The sequence below is a fragment of the Pipistrellus hanaki genome (assembly GCF_964339955.1).
Source record: "Pipistrellus hanaki genome assembly, chromosome: 2".
NCBI classification, from domain to species: Eukaryota; Metazoa; Chordata; class Mammalia; order Chiroptera; family Vespertilionidae; genus Pipistrellus; species Pipistrellus hanaki.
In genome coordinates this window covers 67179370-67199089 of record NC_140504.1, presented here as the reverse complement: position 1 = coordinate 67199089, position 19720 = coordinate 67179370, and the positions used below count along the sequence as shown (strand labels likewise).

General features: G+C 38.4%; 1 long non-coding RNA gene across 8 annotated transcripts in view; it reads right to left on the bottom strand.

Annotated features, from left to right (window-relative positions):
* The window catches only part of LOC311617600, a 1721005-nt gene that overhangs the window by 570408 nt on the left and 1130877 nt on the right, over nucleotides 1–19720 (bottom strand). The window lies entirely within an intron of this gene.

The window sequence follows — 19720 nt, the reverse complement described above, 5'->3', positions numbered from 1 at the left end:
AACTATTTCACAGACATTGTGGGCCACAAGGATCAAGCTAATGGTTTTCTGGTGTGATTGAAAACATTTGGGAAATGGCCCCAAGAGCTGCCAGACCTTCTTGTCCTAAGATGCAGTGTGAACTCTTTGAAGAGGTACTGGAGGGAAATGCAGACACATCATCAGGTGTAAGCTAGGAGGGTGATGTCAGGAAAGGCCAAAAAATAACAGGGTTAATCTCAGTTCATGCTAGCTGTGGACAGACGCCCAGCAAGAATCAGCTGTATCCCCCAAGGCTATGACATGACTTAAGTTCCTTGGAGCTTAGCTGCAACCCTGAGTAAAGGAGAAAATGTTGTATTAAATCATTTTAAAGCATAATATCTGTATACCTAGAAAATGATTGAAGTTAAGGATTTGGGGGAGAAAGTGCGTGTACCACCTGGCAAAATAAGAACTTAAGACATAAATTAAGTCCAGTTGTGGAAAAATAAAGTCATTTTCCCACACACCTGAGTATGACTTAAAAGCTAATACAGCAACACCAAAGGGGAAGGGAGCCTAGAGCAAACTATCTGTCTTCAGTTTTTTAACACAACCTGCAAGGCACTGTATGATTAGGGAGACATTTATCAAATTATGTCCTGTGGAATGCTAGTTCCATAGAGTTTGAATTGATGTCAGGAAAGAAACAAAGTTGGAAGGTTTCTTGTTACCAGAGTCTCAAAGCCTTTCCTATGTAAATGTTTAGTGCAACTCTCTAGCACAGATGAATTGATCTGGCCCATGTGGCAGCATTGTGATGTATGGCCCAGATCCCCCCTCAAGGAAGGACTTGCTCCTCATTTGCTGGGAGTGCTGTCCACAGGCAGGCAGCCTGCAGCGGTCAGCCCTCTCTGGGAATTGCCTCAGCCCCACAGAACCACCTCACCTAAGCACACCCCGTCATGGGGTTGCCCATACTCAGGGACCTTTCAGTGCAAAGCCCAAAGTTGTTCTTTTGCCCATTTAAGGACAACTCTGAAGGCCATTCCGACCCCAGAGCTCCGTGTTGTTGGCCACGGTGGCTGTTGGAGCTGCATTACAGATCAGCCTGTCCCCTTACCTGATCAAGTGCTGGGCCCAAGAGCTCTTCTTAATAAACACCTTGCAGGTTGAACTGTATCTCAGAGTCTGAATCACCCCTTTTCCCAATTCTGTTTGCCCACCAAATCCTTTCTTCACAGACTACTTAAAAAGCATAAGGCTTAAGAAACACGTTTTTGGAAGCAGATGTAAAAACTGGGTAAGTACTTGTGTGGGGAGTGGGGGAGAGCCGCCCAAGCCTTCACCACCACCCTATGGATTCCTCTAAAATTTGAAACCAGCCCTATTTTGAGATATAACTGTCTAATTCTTAAAGTACTATAGGAATTCATTATTAAGACAGATGGAGAGAATCTAAATATTACACAACCTACACAATTTTTATTTTTCCTCTAAAATGCTTTAAATCTCTAAGGTGGGGTCAGTATTCTATAAAATGCAATCATTTCTGTCTGGCAAGTGCAAATTTTTTGCATTCACAGCTGCTTTTGGGTATTTAGTGAAAGAAGAAAAGGGAAAAGCATAAGGAAAACCTCTGAAAATCAGTTTCCAATAAATAAAAACTAGGCAGTAGGATTTTTTCAAAACTAAAACATCTTCAGAACTAGAAGATACCAAACAAGTCTGAGAGCTTATAATACACTTACCTTATTCAAATATTTGTGTTTGGCAAGCCAGTGACTAACATCATTTCAAGAATTTCAAGATAGAATTGTGCTACCAAAAACCATGAAATGACTTTTTTTTTTTTACAAATCTTAGAAATAATCATCTTATTTTAATATTACTTTGAAACAAGGAGGCTGGACTGACAGGCTAACACTGGTGTGATCAGAGACAGTGAACTCAGGCTGCATGGTCAGCATAGAGCAATTTCCAAATAAAATGAGATGCGTGCAGCCTCCACTAAAGTGGCGTGGGGAGGAGCTTGCTTCAGCTCACTTGAATAAGCCACTGTCTATGGCTCACAAGGGTCCCGTTCTTAATGAGGTGGTGCATAGCAGCAGCACACTGTGAATCCAAATAGCAGATGGCAACGCTGTTGAGTAGGCTGGCAGTCTGATGTCTAGCCACCAACTGGCAGCAATCATTATTAAACTGATTCATGTGCCCAGGGAAACTCTTCCTGGGAGTCTTAGCACATGTGAGCCATGAGAAGCAAATGATCTGCTCTTGCTGTCTTTTGTAGATACTACCTATATTTCTTAAAATATTATTTCCCGAGGCAGTGCACACAACAACGTGGCACAATGTGTGAACTGGAGGCTTTATTCCTCTCCTATAATATAGACACATATATCTTTAAACATGATAGCTATAATTTCTGTTTGGTGAATAGCTATTAGAAGAAAATGGCTTCATAGCATTCACCCTATGGACCCACGGCAAATATTCAATGACAGGCAAGCACTTACAGATCCTCCAAAATAAAGGTTCTGTGGAAATGGTATAGTGAATCTAATGACAACATATTCTGTCTCACATAATGAAGCAATGGCCCAAATTGCTCATGGTCCATCTACCCGAGGCAGGTAGCTCATCCCTGGGCGAAAAGCACGTTATTACCGCACTTGGCTAAAAAAGAAGATAAGGACGGCTACTAGATTTAGAAAACTGTTCTCATCCGAGGACCTTTCACAAGAAAAAAAATCTTGATGAGATTCATTTTTTAGATCATATCTTTATAAATAAAAATTATAAGCAGATAGCATTTTTTTCTCTTTAAATGTTGAAAGGATTTGTTATTGGTCACCAATAGAGCCAAATCTTAATAAATAAGATTTAAGGCAAGGTTTTATGGAACAATAAAAACTTGCTTCATCACTTACAAAATACTTGCACTTAAATTAAAAAACAAAACAATCCAGCAGTTCTCTAAATCTCCATTAAGTTTGTTTTCTAAAATTAAGATACTAGATTTATTTTATGTCATGTGTTTATATCAATAATAACAAGGAGAAAAACTACAGCCAAATGTCTGGTATTCCACACATTGTAATCACAGATTTTATTACATATTCTTTTTTTGGTAATTATTTAATGAAAGCAAAATTTTAAGCCTTTTTAAAAGAAATGTCAAAATCTTTCTGAATGTATTCTCTTTGATTCTAGCAATTTGAAAAACCGATTTTGGCTGAGATATCATTTATAACCTCCAGAGAGAGCTTGTGCTCTGTGTCAGACATAAAGGTAATTCTCTACTAAGTTCCGTACCCTAGCCCCAGCCATAAAGCTCAAAAGCAAGCTCCTACCCACCTCTCAAATCTCTCGACATTCTCTCCAAACAGGAAATCAAATACCAGAAGTCATCATGCCCTTTAATATTTAAGATCACAAAAACTCAAATCACTTAGAGATTGTCTCTTCATTATTTTACACGAAATCAATTATGCCAATGTTAGAAGATAAGATGTCCCTCTCTTGTCTGGAAAAGCAAGCGTCGTGTTAAAAGATGTCTGTGAAATAGCAAGGGAGTTCCTTAAAATAGCTGGAAACACTCAGAATATTGAACAACTTATCAGACCAACAAGAGTTGTATTTTTATTCAAACACTATAAAAAGCTGGATATAAGGAAAATGAGATAGGATGGTGAATTTTTTGTCCCTGGTTATCAATATATCCAATGTTCAGTATTTAAAAAAAGCTAACAATAAATAGTCTAATTCAAAGGACATATTCCAGGCATTCTGATGTAACGGTTAAAAACTAGGAGCATAGGTATAGCAGTACTAACAATGCTCATTTTAAATATGTCAACCACTTCATCAAAGATGAATGTGCTCTTTCAGAACAGAGGACTTCTAGCGATCATGAGCTAAGGACGCATGCGCTGAGTAGTTATTTTCCGTTCTCCTGCGTCTCACTAAAGCTGCCCTTATCAAAGACCCCACTCACCCGTCTGATATCCATTTTGCCAAAGTCAAAGTTTCATTCTCCAGGTCTCTCTTACTCTAACTCTCAGAGGCATTTAATGCAATTGATCACTACCACCATCTTAAAACACTTTCCTGGCTTGGATTCAAGGCAGCAGCACATCTGCCTGTTTTTCCTTCTCCCTTGCTGCGGTTCATTGTCTCTTCAGCTCCTCATCAAAACCCTGACCTCTTGACATCGGAATGTTCTTAGATATTCTCTTGTGTACATACTGATATCCAAATGAACTTGGACATTCTGCTATGTACACTCCACTGAGCGCACGGACTGTGTGTGTCTGATTAACTCCACAATGCTCAGTACATAATGAACACAAATATTTGTTGAAGGAATGAATAAATACTGGAACAACTACCCCGTTGGAATAGATAAGTGTAAGTACAATAATGATGGCCTGGGAATTAAATCGTTTCTGACTATTATTTTATTGAAGTAGTTATAAATATCATAACCCTCATCTTTTTAGAATAGGAAACTGAAGCTTAGAACAATCAAGTAACTTGCCCAATAACGTGCAGCTGCTAAGTGTCAGAATTGAGACTTGTGTTCTTGCTGTTCTGGTCCAAAGGCCATGCTATTAACTCAGTGCTGTACTTACTGCAATACATACAAGAGAAAACGAAGTATAAGAATCTGAGTTCAGCTCGTTTTTCTCCTGGTCCTCTGCTACAGCAATCCGGCCTTGAAGCTGATGGCTGTGATTATAGCAGAACTACAAATGTGATTTTTCTTACATTCAAAAGGAAAAAGATCTGCCTCCTCATTTATAAAATGGAAATAAAACACTCTCAGTCTACCTTCTATAGGTTGTTATTTTTAGGCTAAAATAAGATAATGGGTATGTAAAATATAAATCACTATACAAAAAATAATGGATAATTTCCCTTCATAATTACTACTGAGAGGTGCTACAAAAAGAGCTAAAGTGGAGAGGCAGAAAATCTCCTAACCAACAGGAACAGATAGAGGATCAGGAAAGGAGTCAAGAAAGAATGAGAGCCCTGGCCAGGTAGCTCAGTTGGTTAGCATGTTGTCCCAATAGGCCAAGGTTTTCGGTTCAATCCTTGATCAGGGCACGTATAAGAATCAGCCAATGAATGCCTAAATAAGTGAGACAAAACACCAATGTTTCTCTCTCTCTCTCTCTCTCTCTCTCTCTCTCTCTCTCTCTCTCTCTCTCTCTCTCTCTCTCTCTTCTCCCTTCTTCTCTCTAAAAAGCAAGAAATAATTTTTAAAGTGCTAGAACATCCCTTATTTACCTAGTTCTGTTAATTAGGGAAATGAATGGAAAGAGAGGCAATTTTCTCCAGCTTTCAGTGAAAGTGTAATGAACACCCACTACCTAATTACAAAAATACAAGTTTATTAACTTAGCCATACTGTGTATTTTTTAACAAAAAAGTTAATCATAAGGACAAAAATCTGCTGATGCCTTGAAATAAAACTAGCAATTCTGCACTTAATTTGTTTTTCACCTGTGTGGTTTTACCTTTCATTAACTCTAGAGACATCACAATTAGCAAACCCCAGGGATGACTGGAGATAAAGTAGGCAAGAGATGTCAGGTTAATGAGGCAGCACAGAGGAAGGCAATCCTGTGACCCGCTGGTCCTCAGCACATTCGGGTCTTTAAACTGTAATCAGGCAGCACAGTTAGGAACACTCCCAAATTCCCGTTCACACTGGGTTCCAGGTTGTAATATCCAGTCATTATAGAAAAATGGTGACCAGGATGAACTTAAATTCTGGGACTCCACTTAAAAGTTTAGTAAGGGTCCCTTCTTCCTTTGTTAGCAATATAGTCATCAGATTAGGGGGACATCACTGCAGATACCTAAGGTTTCTTGGTCATGTTTGTATCATCACAGGGGATATCACACAAACATTTAACTTAGTTAACCAAAAGTATTTCTTACCCCAAAGAATATAAGAGGTATGGCCTAGTGAATAGAGCTCTGGAGTTAGATCAATCTTTAAATATAAATTCACATACTTAGCAAATATACTAGTAAAATTCAGACTCAACCTCAATATGCTCATTAAATAGATATGATCCCTCACAGGTCCAGGGTCAGTTTTCAGAAAAGTATGGCTACTATTATTATTAAAGTTGTTAAACAGTGAAATGATGATTCCAAAATTGGCTATAACTTTTTTACTATGTTTCTTTTATTTTAATAGAAAAAAAGAGATCCATATGTGTGTTTACATAAAATATTTTCTGGAGAGTTAAGAATTCATACAACAATCACTTCCTAGTTCTCTTTTAACTTTAATTATTAATTAATAAAACATTAAAGGATATTAATTTTAAAGAGTAAGTGCCTAATATGTGCTAAGTCTAGGGTACTGTGAGTCTAGGGTCTAGGAAAAAGATGCAAAAGTAAGTATAATAAAGACTCCATTCTAGAGACTAAAAGTAAAGAATAATTTAAAAAAATAAGTACTTATCACAAATGAGGCATAAATAAAATATGGGAATTCAGAATACATAATTTCCTTTGTTAAGAATCTGGAAAAATACCATGGAAGAAACGATATTTGATATATCTTAAAGTAAGCACAAAATTTAGATATGCAGAGATTGAGGAGGAGGTAAACAAATTAATGCATGAATTATGAATGAATCATTCATTTCAAAATCTTCTGATTGCTCTAATTCCTGGAAATCAGCCCTTGTGGCGCCTACACTCTAGTGATGAACAGCAAACCCATATGAAAATGAAATGACATGACTAAGAACATGGAGTGACTCATGATGGCTGAGGGGAATAGTGACAAATAATAAAGTAGATCATGGAAGACTTCAAATGCCAAGGTATTTGGACTTTATTCAAACCTTTTGGGAACAAGTTTCACAAACATTATCCCACATTACAATTAAAAGCAAAAGATAGAGGTCTGGTACAAGAACAAACTGACCACAGAACATTGTTAAAAGGTAAACTGAGCCATATTTAAAATTTTAAGAGTTTATTTGAACATTTATGGATAGTGTCAAACTAGAAGTGCTTAGGAGCAGTCTGATGACCGGAGCTGGGAAAGAATTACATAGAATGGGGAAGCAAAGAAAGGAAATTATTGGATTAGCTGTTGTTTAAGCTTAATTGGCTATTTGTGATTGGTTGTCCTTAGCGTTTGATTTCATAACTTTGAGGCAATTACAGGCTTAGATTTTGGTTTCCTTCAGTAGGACACCAGAGCATTACAGCCACCTCTGTCTAGTGGTCTCCTTGTTTAATTACTTTAACAACATGCGTATTGTTCAATGGCGTGTAAAGTTCTTTCTATTGTAGCATAGTTTGAAACTTATCCCACGTAAGAAAGTCTGGAAATAGGGATGTGATTTCAATGGGTCAGGAGTGATGTAATGAGGACCTGACATGAGACAGAGAAAATGAGAAAACTGATAATGCTTCATGACTCTTCACAACCCCTTTGGACCTCCTATCAAGACAGGGAACTGGGTTAAATAAAATAATTCAAATCCTTATCTCTCTCAACATTTGTACTTACAAGGGAGCAAATCTTTCCATTTTAAACTTACACATGAAATAAATAACAAAGTGATTACCAGTCAGTTAATCTGGCAAACTCGAATGGAAGCCAGAAATGTGCAAGAGAGCAGCCTCCCAAACTCCATATTCTTTCCCATTCTGACATCCTGTTTGCTGGCCCCCATGATGCCTGTGTCTTCCTCAAGGATTCTCAGTCCTCAAGATTCCTGCCTTAAAGTCTAATCGGGTGAAAAGTACTGAACCCCTTTCTTGGATACACCCAGCAAGGCACATCCTGCTGACTTTCAATCTGGCCCACTTGTGTGATGACATTTTCTTGAAGTGACTAATATTATTATCTCTACGAGAAAAAGCCCTATCTGTGACTTTTCATTATAAACATATCCACTGGGTACATAACATTATTCAAGAAAACATGAAAGCTTGCAGAACAAGTAAACAGCTGAAAGGGCAGCAAGACAAGATAAATGTTTTCTAATAAAAACATGGGAATACATTTCATTGTCTGTGAAAAGTAGAGAGGTTATCCTAAGAGACAGATAAGGTTAAAAAATACCATGAGGTATACGCTATAGATAAATATATTAACAGGAATGCATAAATACCAAATTCATCATACTCACATTCCCCAATGCCTGTTCATTTCCACTATACCACCCCCACTCCACTCTATTATTCATCCAGTAAAAGAATCAGAGACGTGGGAAGCACACTTTAACTCCCATACCCAATTATTTAAAACTAGAGGCCCATTGCATGATATTCATGCAAGAATAGGCTCCTGGCTTCACTCCCAACCACCCAGAAGTCAGCAAGTCCCCGCTCCCCATCCCAGCCACCTGGGAGCTGGCAAGTCCCCGGTCCCCTGATGCCTGGGAGCCCGGAACATCCCCACATCCTGGCCACTCAGAGCCAGCAAGTCCGGGCTTCTTTCTGGAGCACCACTCCAGTAGCTCCCTCTGCGACTCCCTTCCCCTCATAGCAGACTTCACACCACCCTGCGCCTGTATATGCAAATTAACCTCCCTCTTTTTGGGGGTTAATTTACATACTCACTCTGATTGGCTGTGGGCATAGCGGAGTGATGGTTAATTTGCATGTTTCTCTTTTATTAGGTAAGATGTTTTTATTATATTCTACTAACTAAATTTCTTGCATATACCTAATTTAAACCAATGGTTATTTTCTCCTGGTATAGGATAAAATGCAGCTCCATATTGTGGCAAAAAACAAAATAAAAAGCCTATTATATTTAGCCACCTTATAGCCTTACCTCCTATCTTTCTCCTTTATGCACCTATTCACATTTGTTTCCTCTGTTTGGAATGGGCTGTGACTACCCACCACTACCTGCCCATTTAGGAAATTATGATCAGATCATCCTGTGAAGTTAGTTTAGGCAGGATTTATTACAGAGCCCCATTTTGTTCTCAAATATCTGATAATTATTTCTCATTACTCAAAGGGAACCACTTCATTAAGATGAAAAGGAGGAAATATTCACATTTTCTGAGCTCTGTGCAGAAATATTTTCCAAATAAATATTTGGTTAATACAAAGACATCACCAGTAAATAGCATCAGTCAAGCCCTGTATTTGAATCTATGCAACTACCAGTTCTATGGGAATTGATTTATGATGATTTTTAATATAGTGCAATTTTTCTAGGACAAAAGGTAAACAAACATACACGTACTAAGTGGCTTAAGATACAGCACATGTTAGTATTCACCATGCTTCCATTCTCCATGTCCTTTTCTCCTTTCACTTCCTGGTTTACCTAATCTCTCATCCTTTTCCTACTTCTAAGTATCTTCATATCCTCTGGAAATCATGAATTGGCATCAGCAAAATCACCTATATCTTCAACTTATCCTCTGGTCTTCTTGCCTTAACTGAGACTTAGCAGTACCCTGAGAACACAACTTACCCTAGATCCTCCTCTCATACTCTCATGGGTTCCTTACTTCCAAGAGGGAAAAATAGACAAGGTGATCCTAGAATAGTTTGCCATATATATAAAACAAGAAAGGTATCAGAGATCACAGAGTCATGTCAAAAGGATCCAGGGGCTAACATGAAGAGGCTCCCAATGGTCAAAAATAGGAAAATTTAGGCATCACTAAGAATAATAGCTACAATGAATTGAGGCACAACAAATATGTCTAAATCCTTGAGATCATGATTATACCAAAAATAATAATTGGAGGATACTAGGAATCATCTCATTATTTTGAAAAGCCTATATAATAAAAGGCTAATATGCAAATTGACCAAATGGTGAAATGACCCATTGCTATGACAAGCACTGACCACCAGGGGGCAGGCGCTCAAGGCAGGATCTGCCTCCTGGTGGTCAATGCACTCCCACAGGGGAAGTACTGCTCAGCCAGTGAGCACAGTGGTGGTGGCAGGAACCTCTCACACCTCTGTGGCAGTGCTAAGGACCCCTCGGGAGATGTCCACCAAGGGGTCCCAAACTGCAAGAGGGTGTGCAGGCCAGGCTGAGGGATCCCTCTCCCCCGGTGCACAAATGTCATGCACTGGGCCTCAGTAGACAAATAAAGGAAAATACTCTACCAGTGGTGTATCAGCTATTGCATCAGGAGAAAGTTCTGTTTATAAAAATGTTCTAAAGCATTTCCTGTCTCAACTGTACCTGGTATTGAACTAACGCTTCTGCCAAAAACATCAATAAAATCTAGATGACATACATAAATCAACTATTTGAAGGCATTGGCCAGGAACCAGGACATGCAGGACTCTCTCAGTCCCTGAGAGCAGAGAAGCACATATGGTGAGCACTACATTAGTGCCACAGCTTTTTTCTGAGGGCATTTTTCAAACCGTGGTGCAGGGAATAGAGCTCAAACAGAAAGCGAAAGTCTTTATTGGGCTGAGGGGAAAGAGGTCTGAGTTCACATACTGCCAAAGCATCACAGTTCCAGACAGAAAGGGAATTGAGAAAAAGATCCAAAAAGCTGCACTCAAATTTTCCTTGACTCATGTTAATGTCTATGGTGCTAATGTATATGGTAACATCAGCCCAAATAGTGGCAGGCAGGTAAATGGAATTGAACTGTTGAAGTATTCTTGCATTGGTCAGTAACTGGTAAAGTTCCTAATTTAAAGTAGACAATAAGATATTGATATATATTTTATTTATATGGAAGACACCACAATATAATTTTTAAAATATGTACCTAAAATCCTGTAGAGAAAAAAACAGAATAAATAATGCCCTCTTAATCAGGAATTATCTTAATAATCCAGGAAAGAAAAAAAATAAAAGACCAAAAAACAGATGGAAACAAATAATATGTTGGTAGACATAAATCTAATTCTTGTAGTTAGTTTGAGGTGCCATAAACTGATGTCTCATAAACAACAGAAATTTCTTTCTTATGGTTCTAGAGGCTGGAAGTCCAACATCAGGGTATTAGCAGGGTTGAGTTCTGGTGAGAGCCCTCTGCCAGGTTGCCTAATACTGATTCTTTGGCCTCTCCATGGCAGAGAGCAGAATGGGAAGCAAGCTCCCATTCTAAGGGCATCAATCCCCATTCCTGAGGGCTCCACTGTTTTGACCTCATCTAATCCTAGTCACCTCTCAAATATATCACATTGGGGATAGGGTTTCAATATATGAATTTGGGGGGACACAGACATTGATTCTGTAACATCAGCTATGACAGTAGTTATATGTAAATGGATCAAAGATTTCAATTAAAAGGCAAAGGCTGAATCTTTTATAAAAGGGGGTGGGGGGGAAAGGATCCAGCTACATGCTATAAAAGACATACTTTACCAAAAAATAAAATAAAATAAAATAAAATAAAATAAAATAAAATAAAATAAAATAAAATAAAATAAAATAAAATAAAATAAAATAAAATAAAATAAAATAAAATAAAATGAATTGCCCTGGCAGCTCAAGCCTGCAGACCAAAGGGTTACAGGTTTGATCCTCGGACCCAGTCAGGGCTCAAGTGGGAGGCAATCAATAAATGTGTCTCTATCACATTCATGTTTCTCTCTTTCTCTCCTCCCCCTCCCTTCCATTCTCTTAAAAAATCAATGGAAAAAGATATCCTCGGATGAGGATTAAAAATAATAATAATAAAATTAAAAAATTATATCATGCAAAATCGAAACAAAAGCTAACATAGCTTTATTAATACCTAGCAAATAGATTAAAATTAAGTACAGACATACTTCATTTTATACTTCATTTTATCACATTTTACAGATATTGTGTTTTTTAGAAATTAAAGGTTTGTATCATTATCAACATTGAGGCTAGACCCTCCATCAGCAAAAAGATTATGACTCTCTGAAGGCTCAGATGATAGTAAGCATTTTTTTTTTTTTTTTAGCAATAAGGTATCTTTTTAAAAAGGGATGTGCATTGTGGATTTTTTTAGACACAATGCTTTGCACACTTAATATACTACAGTATAGTGTAAGCGTAACTTTTATATATACTATAATAGGAAACCAAAAAGTTCCTATGACTCACTTTATTGGTATAGTCATTTTATTGCAGTGGTCTGGAATTGAGCCTCCAATATCTTTGAGGTATGCTTTGCATTATTAGAAATAGAGTGATATTTCAAAATGATAGAGGAGTCCATTAAACAGGAAGATAAAACATTCCTAAACCTGTGTCACCTAACATATCCTTGAGACAAATCCATAATCACTTTTGGAGATGTTACAATTATTAGCAGAATAAGCAGATGAAAAACAGTAGAAGTATAGAAGATTGCACAATACAAAGAAGCAATGTACTTCTAAATAACCTGTGAGTAAGAGAAAAAAAAATATTGCAAAGCAAAAGAAATAACACAAGTTCTTACAAAGTACTTTCCTAAATTGATTTGCTTTTGAATTACTCATTTCATAAAATGGCCTTTGGAAAACTTCAAAAAAAGTTTATGGGCTTACTCCATTTTCCCAATGTATAATAGACTTTTTTTCCAATGACAATTCAGCAATTAGGGGACTAACATTTGTAAAGAACTGTGTAGGAACTGATCGTTTCCTGAACTTGCTAACCTACCACAGTTTTAAGGATACACAATGAAGATTCCTGAGTCAGAATGGAAGACGTTATCACAGCACGGTGTCAGCATGAGCTGCAGGTTTATAATGACTCTCTGTTTCCCAAATGTCACGGGCCTGATACGGAGCATCTTAGGTGCTTGCAGCTCACTACGATGACCAGCTCCCTGCTGTGCCCCAAACTGAAGAGTTCCTGGTATTCAGGACATTATACAATAATCAGGAAATTCTCGGCCAATGTTGGACAAGTTAGTCACCCAGTGCATACTGGGTTTGTATCCTAGCTGAAGTGCCCTGAGTTTAGGAAACACGGCATGCATAAAAGAAGACAGCCAGTAAATGTGTCCAACCTTTGCTCCAGAAAGAGACATTATCTTTATTATCCTGTCAGCAAACAAATCTGCCCTTTGCCTCAGAGAGAGTCACTATCTTTACCTTCCAAAGCTGTTTGCCAGACAAACATACTTGAAAATATAGTTTAGAACAGAAGCTGCCAGTGTGTCTGCTCAGAAGATATGCAGAAATGCAAGACATCTGTGAAGAAGTGTCTCCACAAAATATCCTTATAAAATTACAGTGCAATTATACTATAATGTTCTCTGTAGTAATCTTCATCTTGGCTTTGAAAATGAAAAGGCCATACTCTTGTGTGTGTGTGTGTGTATATATATATATATATATATATATATATATATGTATATATATATATTGATCAAGTTTTCTTTGTTAACAAACTAATAAAATATGTTTGCTCACATTTTTTTTAAAAGGAAGTTTGTGATAAAGGCATCTAAATAGGCTGAAAAGGACAATTTATTTTCCAAAAATAAGTTGCTATTTTATTTCAGTAGCAAAAATTTAGTAATTTAAAAATGCAGTTTTCTACTGTTTTTATTATCTAAGGATGTACTTATTAAATCAATCTCTTGGAATCTACCAAAGGAGATCAGCCCCTCCCCCCCCCCAAAAAAAAAAAAAAAATGGGAGTGGGAAGAGTAAGTCAGAAGGCAAAATAAAAACAATTGTGTCCCTTCTGGTGAATGAAGTGCATGCTAGGGAACTGAAAGAAATTGGACTTTATGGAGATGTATACAATCATCTTGTAGAGTCCAGTGGTTCATCTATATATGTAAAAAGCCAGTGATTGTAATGGCCATAGCGACCAGTCTCTATGACGTCCATTGTGGCCAACAAACAGGCAGATCAGGGGTGGGGCTGGCCAGCCTGACCCTGATCAGACTCTCCCACCCTGATCAAGAGCTGGCTGCTGGCCAAATGTCCCCCTCCCTTCCCCTCAATCAGCCCACCCCACCACTATAGGCCCGAAGCCCCTCCCCCTGGCCCCCCACCCATGATCGCACCCCTCACCCCAAAAAGGAGCAGGGCTGTCGAGGCAACCTCCTATAGCCCCTCCCCCTGCCTGGTCCCACCCCAGATCAGCCCCCTCACTCGATCCGAAGCAGGGCTGGCTGGAAAACCACTCATGGCCCCTCCTCCAGACTGCTGGTCCTCTATCAGCACTCTCCACCCTAATCAGGGGTGGGGCCTGCCAGCCAATCACCCATGACCCCTTAACCCACCCAGCCCGCCCTGATTGGGCCCTGATCGGGGTGGGCTGGCTGGCCAACCTCCTGCCATCTCCTCCTTTGGACAGGCCCAGCCTCGATCCACCCTGATTGGGTCCCTGTTGGTCGGACCCCACCAGTGTAGGAATTCGTGCACTGAGCCTCTAGTATAAACTATAACAATCCAATTTTTATTGTTTTGTTTTGTGTTTTGTTTTTGTTTTTTCACCATCAAGGAAACTTTTTGGGAGTTCCTATGGATACTTCACAACCCATTACAAAGTCTTATATCATGTTCCACTATTTACCATGGACATCCATTGTCTCTAGGACTCTGTGGCCTCCCACCACAGCTGAGGCCTGGATCCCATAAAATAGAAATATCATCATCCTTTGTTACTGCATTCGTTTTCTATTTATACGTAGCAAATTACTATAAACGCAGTGACTTAAAACAATACAAATGGTTTATCTTAAATATCATTTGATAAGATAAACCATTTAAGTCTGGCATGGCTCAACTGGGTTCTCTGCTTCGGGTCCCACAAGGTAGAAAACAAGGTGTATCCTGGGGTGAACTTTTATCTGGAGGCCCCAGGAAATAATCTGCCTCCAAACTCATTCAGGTCATTGGTCAAATATGAACTCAAGTCTGAGTTTCTTTGCGAGCTGTCAACAGGGGCCACTCTTAAGCGCCTTATGACCACCTGCATTCCTTAACACAGAGCCCCCTCCATCTTCAATCCAGAAACAGTGCGTCAAATCTCCTCCTCATACTTTAAATCTCTGTCTTCTGCTCTTCCACCTTCAAAAAACTCTCTGCCTTAAAAGGTTCACCTCATAGGATCAGGCCCACCTAGATAATCTCTCTACTTTAAGGTCAACTGGATTGGGACTTCAATCATATCTGCAAAACCCCTTCAAAGAAGTCCTTAGATAGTGTTTGAATAAGTGGCCATGGGCCAGAAATATTGGGAGTGAACAGCAAGGGTTGGTGAGAGCATTTTTAGAATCCTGTCTACCAGTTACCACATGGGAAGAGCTCTCACCTCTCCATCCCATGGGTTTAGAGAGCTCCAACAATGCACCATTGCTTGTGCATCTATTGTAAGAGTTTTTATAAAATCAGGTTCTTTGGGACTGAAGTACAAACCCATTATTCTCCACAGCATTTAAACCTGAATCCAATGGAGTTTTGGCTACAAGTCAAATGAAAGTGAAAATTGTTGGTATTGTTCGGAATCGTCCATCCACTTACATATAAGACTTTACAGGATCAAACTCCTTTCTCAGGATGGAAGCTTTCTCCAAAATCTCCTTAGTCCATTAGGAAATAAGTCTTTGGGGAAAATGGCTCTACCAGTACATCAGGCATGCCCAGACCAGGGTGAATTCTAGTTGATCTTCAGCCTGTTCTGTGGCTACATTTACATACTATTAATATGGAATCTCTGAGCTTAGTGTCAGAACTTGGAGTGCACTGGGCTGCTGCTCTCTGGGGAACAGAAAGACGATGTTTCTGGTGGAGCAGCTAAATGTATGACTTGCAGTTTGAGACAAATAGGGACTTTTGATTCCCTAGTTTAGATGCTTTCTCAAAGGATAAGCCTGAGAGTGTTTGTACTTGGAAGGGGTGAGTGCAAACTAACACGTGAATAAACATGTTTCTGTGAAGGATAAGCAAAGAAATAGTGCTGTTTCTGCAAGAAGGTCCAGAATTAAGTAAAAAAAAAAAAAGGGGGGGGGAAGCTTAATTTCCTAAATAGAGAATAGTAGAATCAAAGCAAGAATAGAGTTAGCATTGTGGGAGGAATGATTGTGTCCTCTCTATTCACTTTTTTCCTCCCATCTAGTTTGCTCTAAACACACAGAATGCCCAACTGTGAGCCCTGACTGACTTGTAAAGGAGGCATCCAGAAATGTAAGGGGAAGAGTTAAAGGCCACCAGCTAATCTTGGATTTTTTTCAACTCTGTGAACAGATGTCAGGTAAGATCATCCTTGGCAGAAAGTAACTCCAGAAAGCAGGACACACCACTACTACACAAGTTATGTAATATATGTCTTTTTGTATTTTTATTTTCAAAGTCAAAGATCCACATAATTCTGTTCATTGTTTGTTTGACAAAAATAAAAATCTGTTATGTGCCTTGACTTCTGAAAAATTACAAGGGAAAGTAGCAAAGTGGATTGGTCAATTTGTTATATAAGGCTTAGTTGTCCAGGTGGATGGATGATTCTGAACAGTATCAAAAATTTTCACTTTCATTTGACTTGTAGTTAAAACCCCATTTTAATGGGTCAATTTGTTTTTAGAGAGTTGTTCTTTGAAGCCAACCAGTCAATAGTTGATAAAATAAACCAACGAAGGAAATGGGTAATTTAATTTCAGAATTTTATTTTCCTTAGTCTCAAGAGTATTTATGTGGGAGAGAATGATGCATATAATGAGAGACACCTACCAGGTGTATATTATACTCACCCCTAAAATTAATGAAAAGCTCAGAGCAAAAACCAGGTTATGTGTTTATGCTCAACCCAGAAAAAATGATAAAATCTCCTGTGAGATTTTGTTTCTAGCTCCATGTTTCAAGTCCAAAAATATAAAATAAAAGATGGATACATAAAGAAAAGAAAAGGCTATTTTTTGTCTGTATATAGTTACAGTAATAAATGGACTTTTACAATAAGAAAATTCAAATCTAAATTATTAGTAGACAAGTATATAAATGTATAAAAATCATATACATATGATTTATAAATCCCCTCAGTATTAATGCTCAGCCATGGCTTCCAAAAAATGAATGCAAATATTATAATTCAGGTAAAATGAGAAATAACCTCAATCAATTAAATCTTGGCTTCTGTTAAGCATAAATAAAGGTATAAATAATGCTATAAAGTGATTTCTGGAAACTACAGAAAGATTTTGAATGTGATGGTATGGTAGAGAAAAAACTTTCTTCTAGCCTTCAAGGTTCTGTCAACTAGTCTAATAATTAATTCTACATGAGACAGATTAACAAGAGGAAATAACCAAATTTAATTATATAAGTACATATAGAAATCACACATAAATGAGTGAGTCAGAAACCCCACATGGATGAGAGGTTCAGGGACAGAAAGTTAAAATAAGGCATATATGTCATTCTGAGCTAAGGATTAGGTAAGGTACCTTGGAGCTTCAGAGTGGGGGACAGGGCAAGGCAATAAGAAAAGCAGATATGCAATAATTAAAAGTTGTCCTGCCATATAGACAGGTCAAAAAGGTGCTCTCTGCCGAGACCGGTTTGGCTCAATGGATAGAGCGTCAGCCTGTGGACTGAAAGGTCCCAGGTTTGATTCCAGTAAAGGGCATGTACCTTGGTTATGGGCACATCCCCAGTGGGGGATGTGCAAGAGGCAGCTGATCGATGATTCTCTTTCTATCCCTCTTTCTTCCACTCTGTAAAAAAATCAATAAAATATATATTTTTTTTAAAAAGGTGCTCTCTGATAATCTCTGATTATGAGCAAGATCGCTAATATAAGTTCTTCTACATAGTTACCAGTAAGGGGGTGGGGGAAATATAAGTTTCTCTAGAGCCAGAAGGGTCTCAGTTTGCCTTTAGCTCAAAATAATCTACATTACCACAGTTGTGGTGACCCATTCTGGGCCTCTACAGTGGTAAATGTTGAGGTTTGAAATCAAGTAGACTCAATTTTGATGCTTACTTCTGCCTCTTTTTGACTGTGTGTTCTAAAATAATGTGACAGAGACTGAGTAGCTGTTTCCTAAATACATTTTTCATTTCTGGGCCAACAGTTAAACTACATTTCCCAGAATGCATCTTGATGGCCATGTGACCTGTCTCTCCAATGGAACATAAATGAAAGTGATGTGTCTCATCCAGTCCAAGGCAGTTTCCTTCTCCTTTACAAATCATGTGCTATAGTTTCTTTGCATCTAAGGTCATGTCACAGGTATTTTCTTAAAGAATGTACTATTCAATATAATATTTAAATATTTTTAAACTTAAAATTTCCTCCAGTGTTCTTAAAGTTGTACTGTAAGACTAATGAAATTGTTAAAAATTTCCATTGGGAGGAAAATGAAAAAAGAACAAATGGGACACAGGGACAGCAATGTAAATCAGGACTTTTGTGGGCAAACTAGAAAGTCAGAGAGAGGAGATAAATAGATATATGTTTCCACCCAGCCGTGTGGCTCAGTGGTTGAGCGTTGACCTATGAACCAGGAGGTCATGGTTCAATTCCTGGTCTGAGCACATGTCCAGGTTGCAGACTCATTCCCTAGTAGGGGATTTATTGGAGGCAGCCAATCAGTGATGCTCCCTCATCATTGATGTTTCTCTCTCACTCCCTATCCCTTCTTCTCTGAAATCAATAAAAAATATATATTAAAAAAATAGATATTAATTTTCTTTCTTTTTTAAAAAATATATTTTATTGATTTTATACAGAGAGGAAGGGAGAGAGATAGAGAGTTAGAAACATCGATGAGAGAGTCATCGATCAGCTGCCTCTTGCACACCCCCTACTGGGGATATGCCTGCAACCAAGGTACATGCCCTTGACCGGAATCGAACCCGGGACCTTTCAGTCCCCAAGCAGACGCTCTATCCATTGAGCCAAACCGGTTTCGGCTAGATATTAATTTTCTACACAGATTTCAACCCTCCTCAGAAATGGAGGATACTATGTTTCTAATGGTGAAACGTTAGGATAAAAAAGCAGGAGGCATAAATTATGAGGGGAAAAAATGATAATTTTATATCAAACCACTGCTGATATTGTCTTCCAATTGCAATGCCACCCCTATTTTACATCTAAGAGATGATTAAGGCCTGGCCAGGATGCTCAGATGTCTAAAGCATCATCCCATACACCAAAAGATTGCAGGTTTGATTTCTAGTCAGGGCACATATCTAGGTTGTGGATTTGATCCCTGGTCAGGGTACATATGGGAGGCAACTGAGCAATGTTTCTCTCTCACTGAATGTTTCTCTCTCTCTCTCTCAAGTCAATTCTCAAATCAATAAACATATCTTCAGGTGAGGATGAAATAAATAAATAAATAAATAAATAAATAAATAAATAAAATGAGTTAATTTCCTCTTTCTAGCATTATGCAGCCAGTTATCTCTACAGGAAAACAAAATTGCTAAATAACATTTCAAGTAGGGAGGAAACATATATCTGAGACATACATTTACACCTGCCCCACAAAATTATGAGAGATGTTTTTAGAGAAGACAGAGAATCCTAACACCAAATTCATCCTCTTAAATCAAAGCTTCCTCAAGTGGAACCACAGGCCACATACGAGATCCAATTGCAAGTTAAAGAAAAAGGGTATTTATGCCCTGGCCAGTTTGGCTCAATGGATAGAGCAGCGCCCTATGGACTGAAGGGTCCCAGGTTCCATTTGAACCTTGGTTGGGGCACATCCCCAGTAGGGGTTGATGAGAGGAAAACATCAATCAGGGGGCAGCTGATTGATGTTTCCCTCTCATTGGTGTTTCTAGCTCCCTGTCCTTCTCCCACCCTCTGTGTTAAAAAAAAAAAAATCAATAA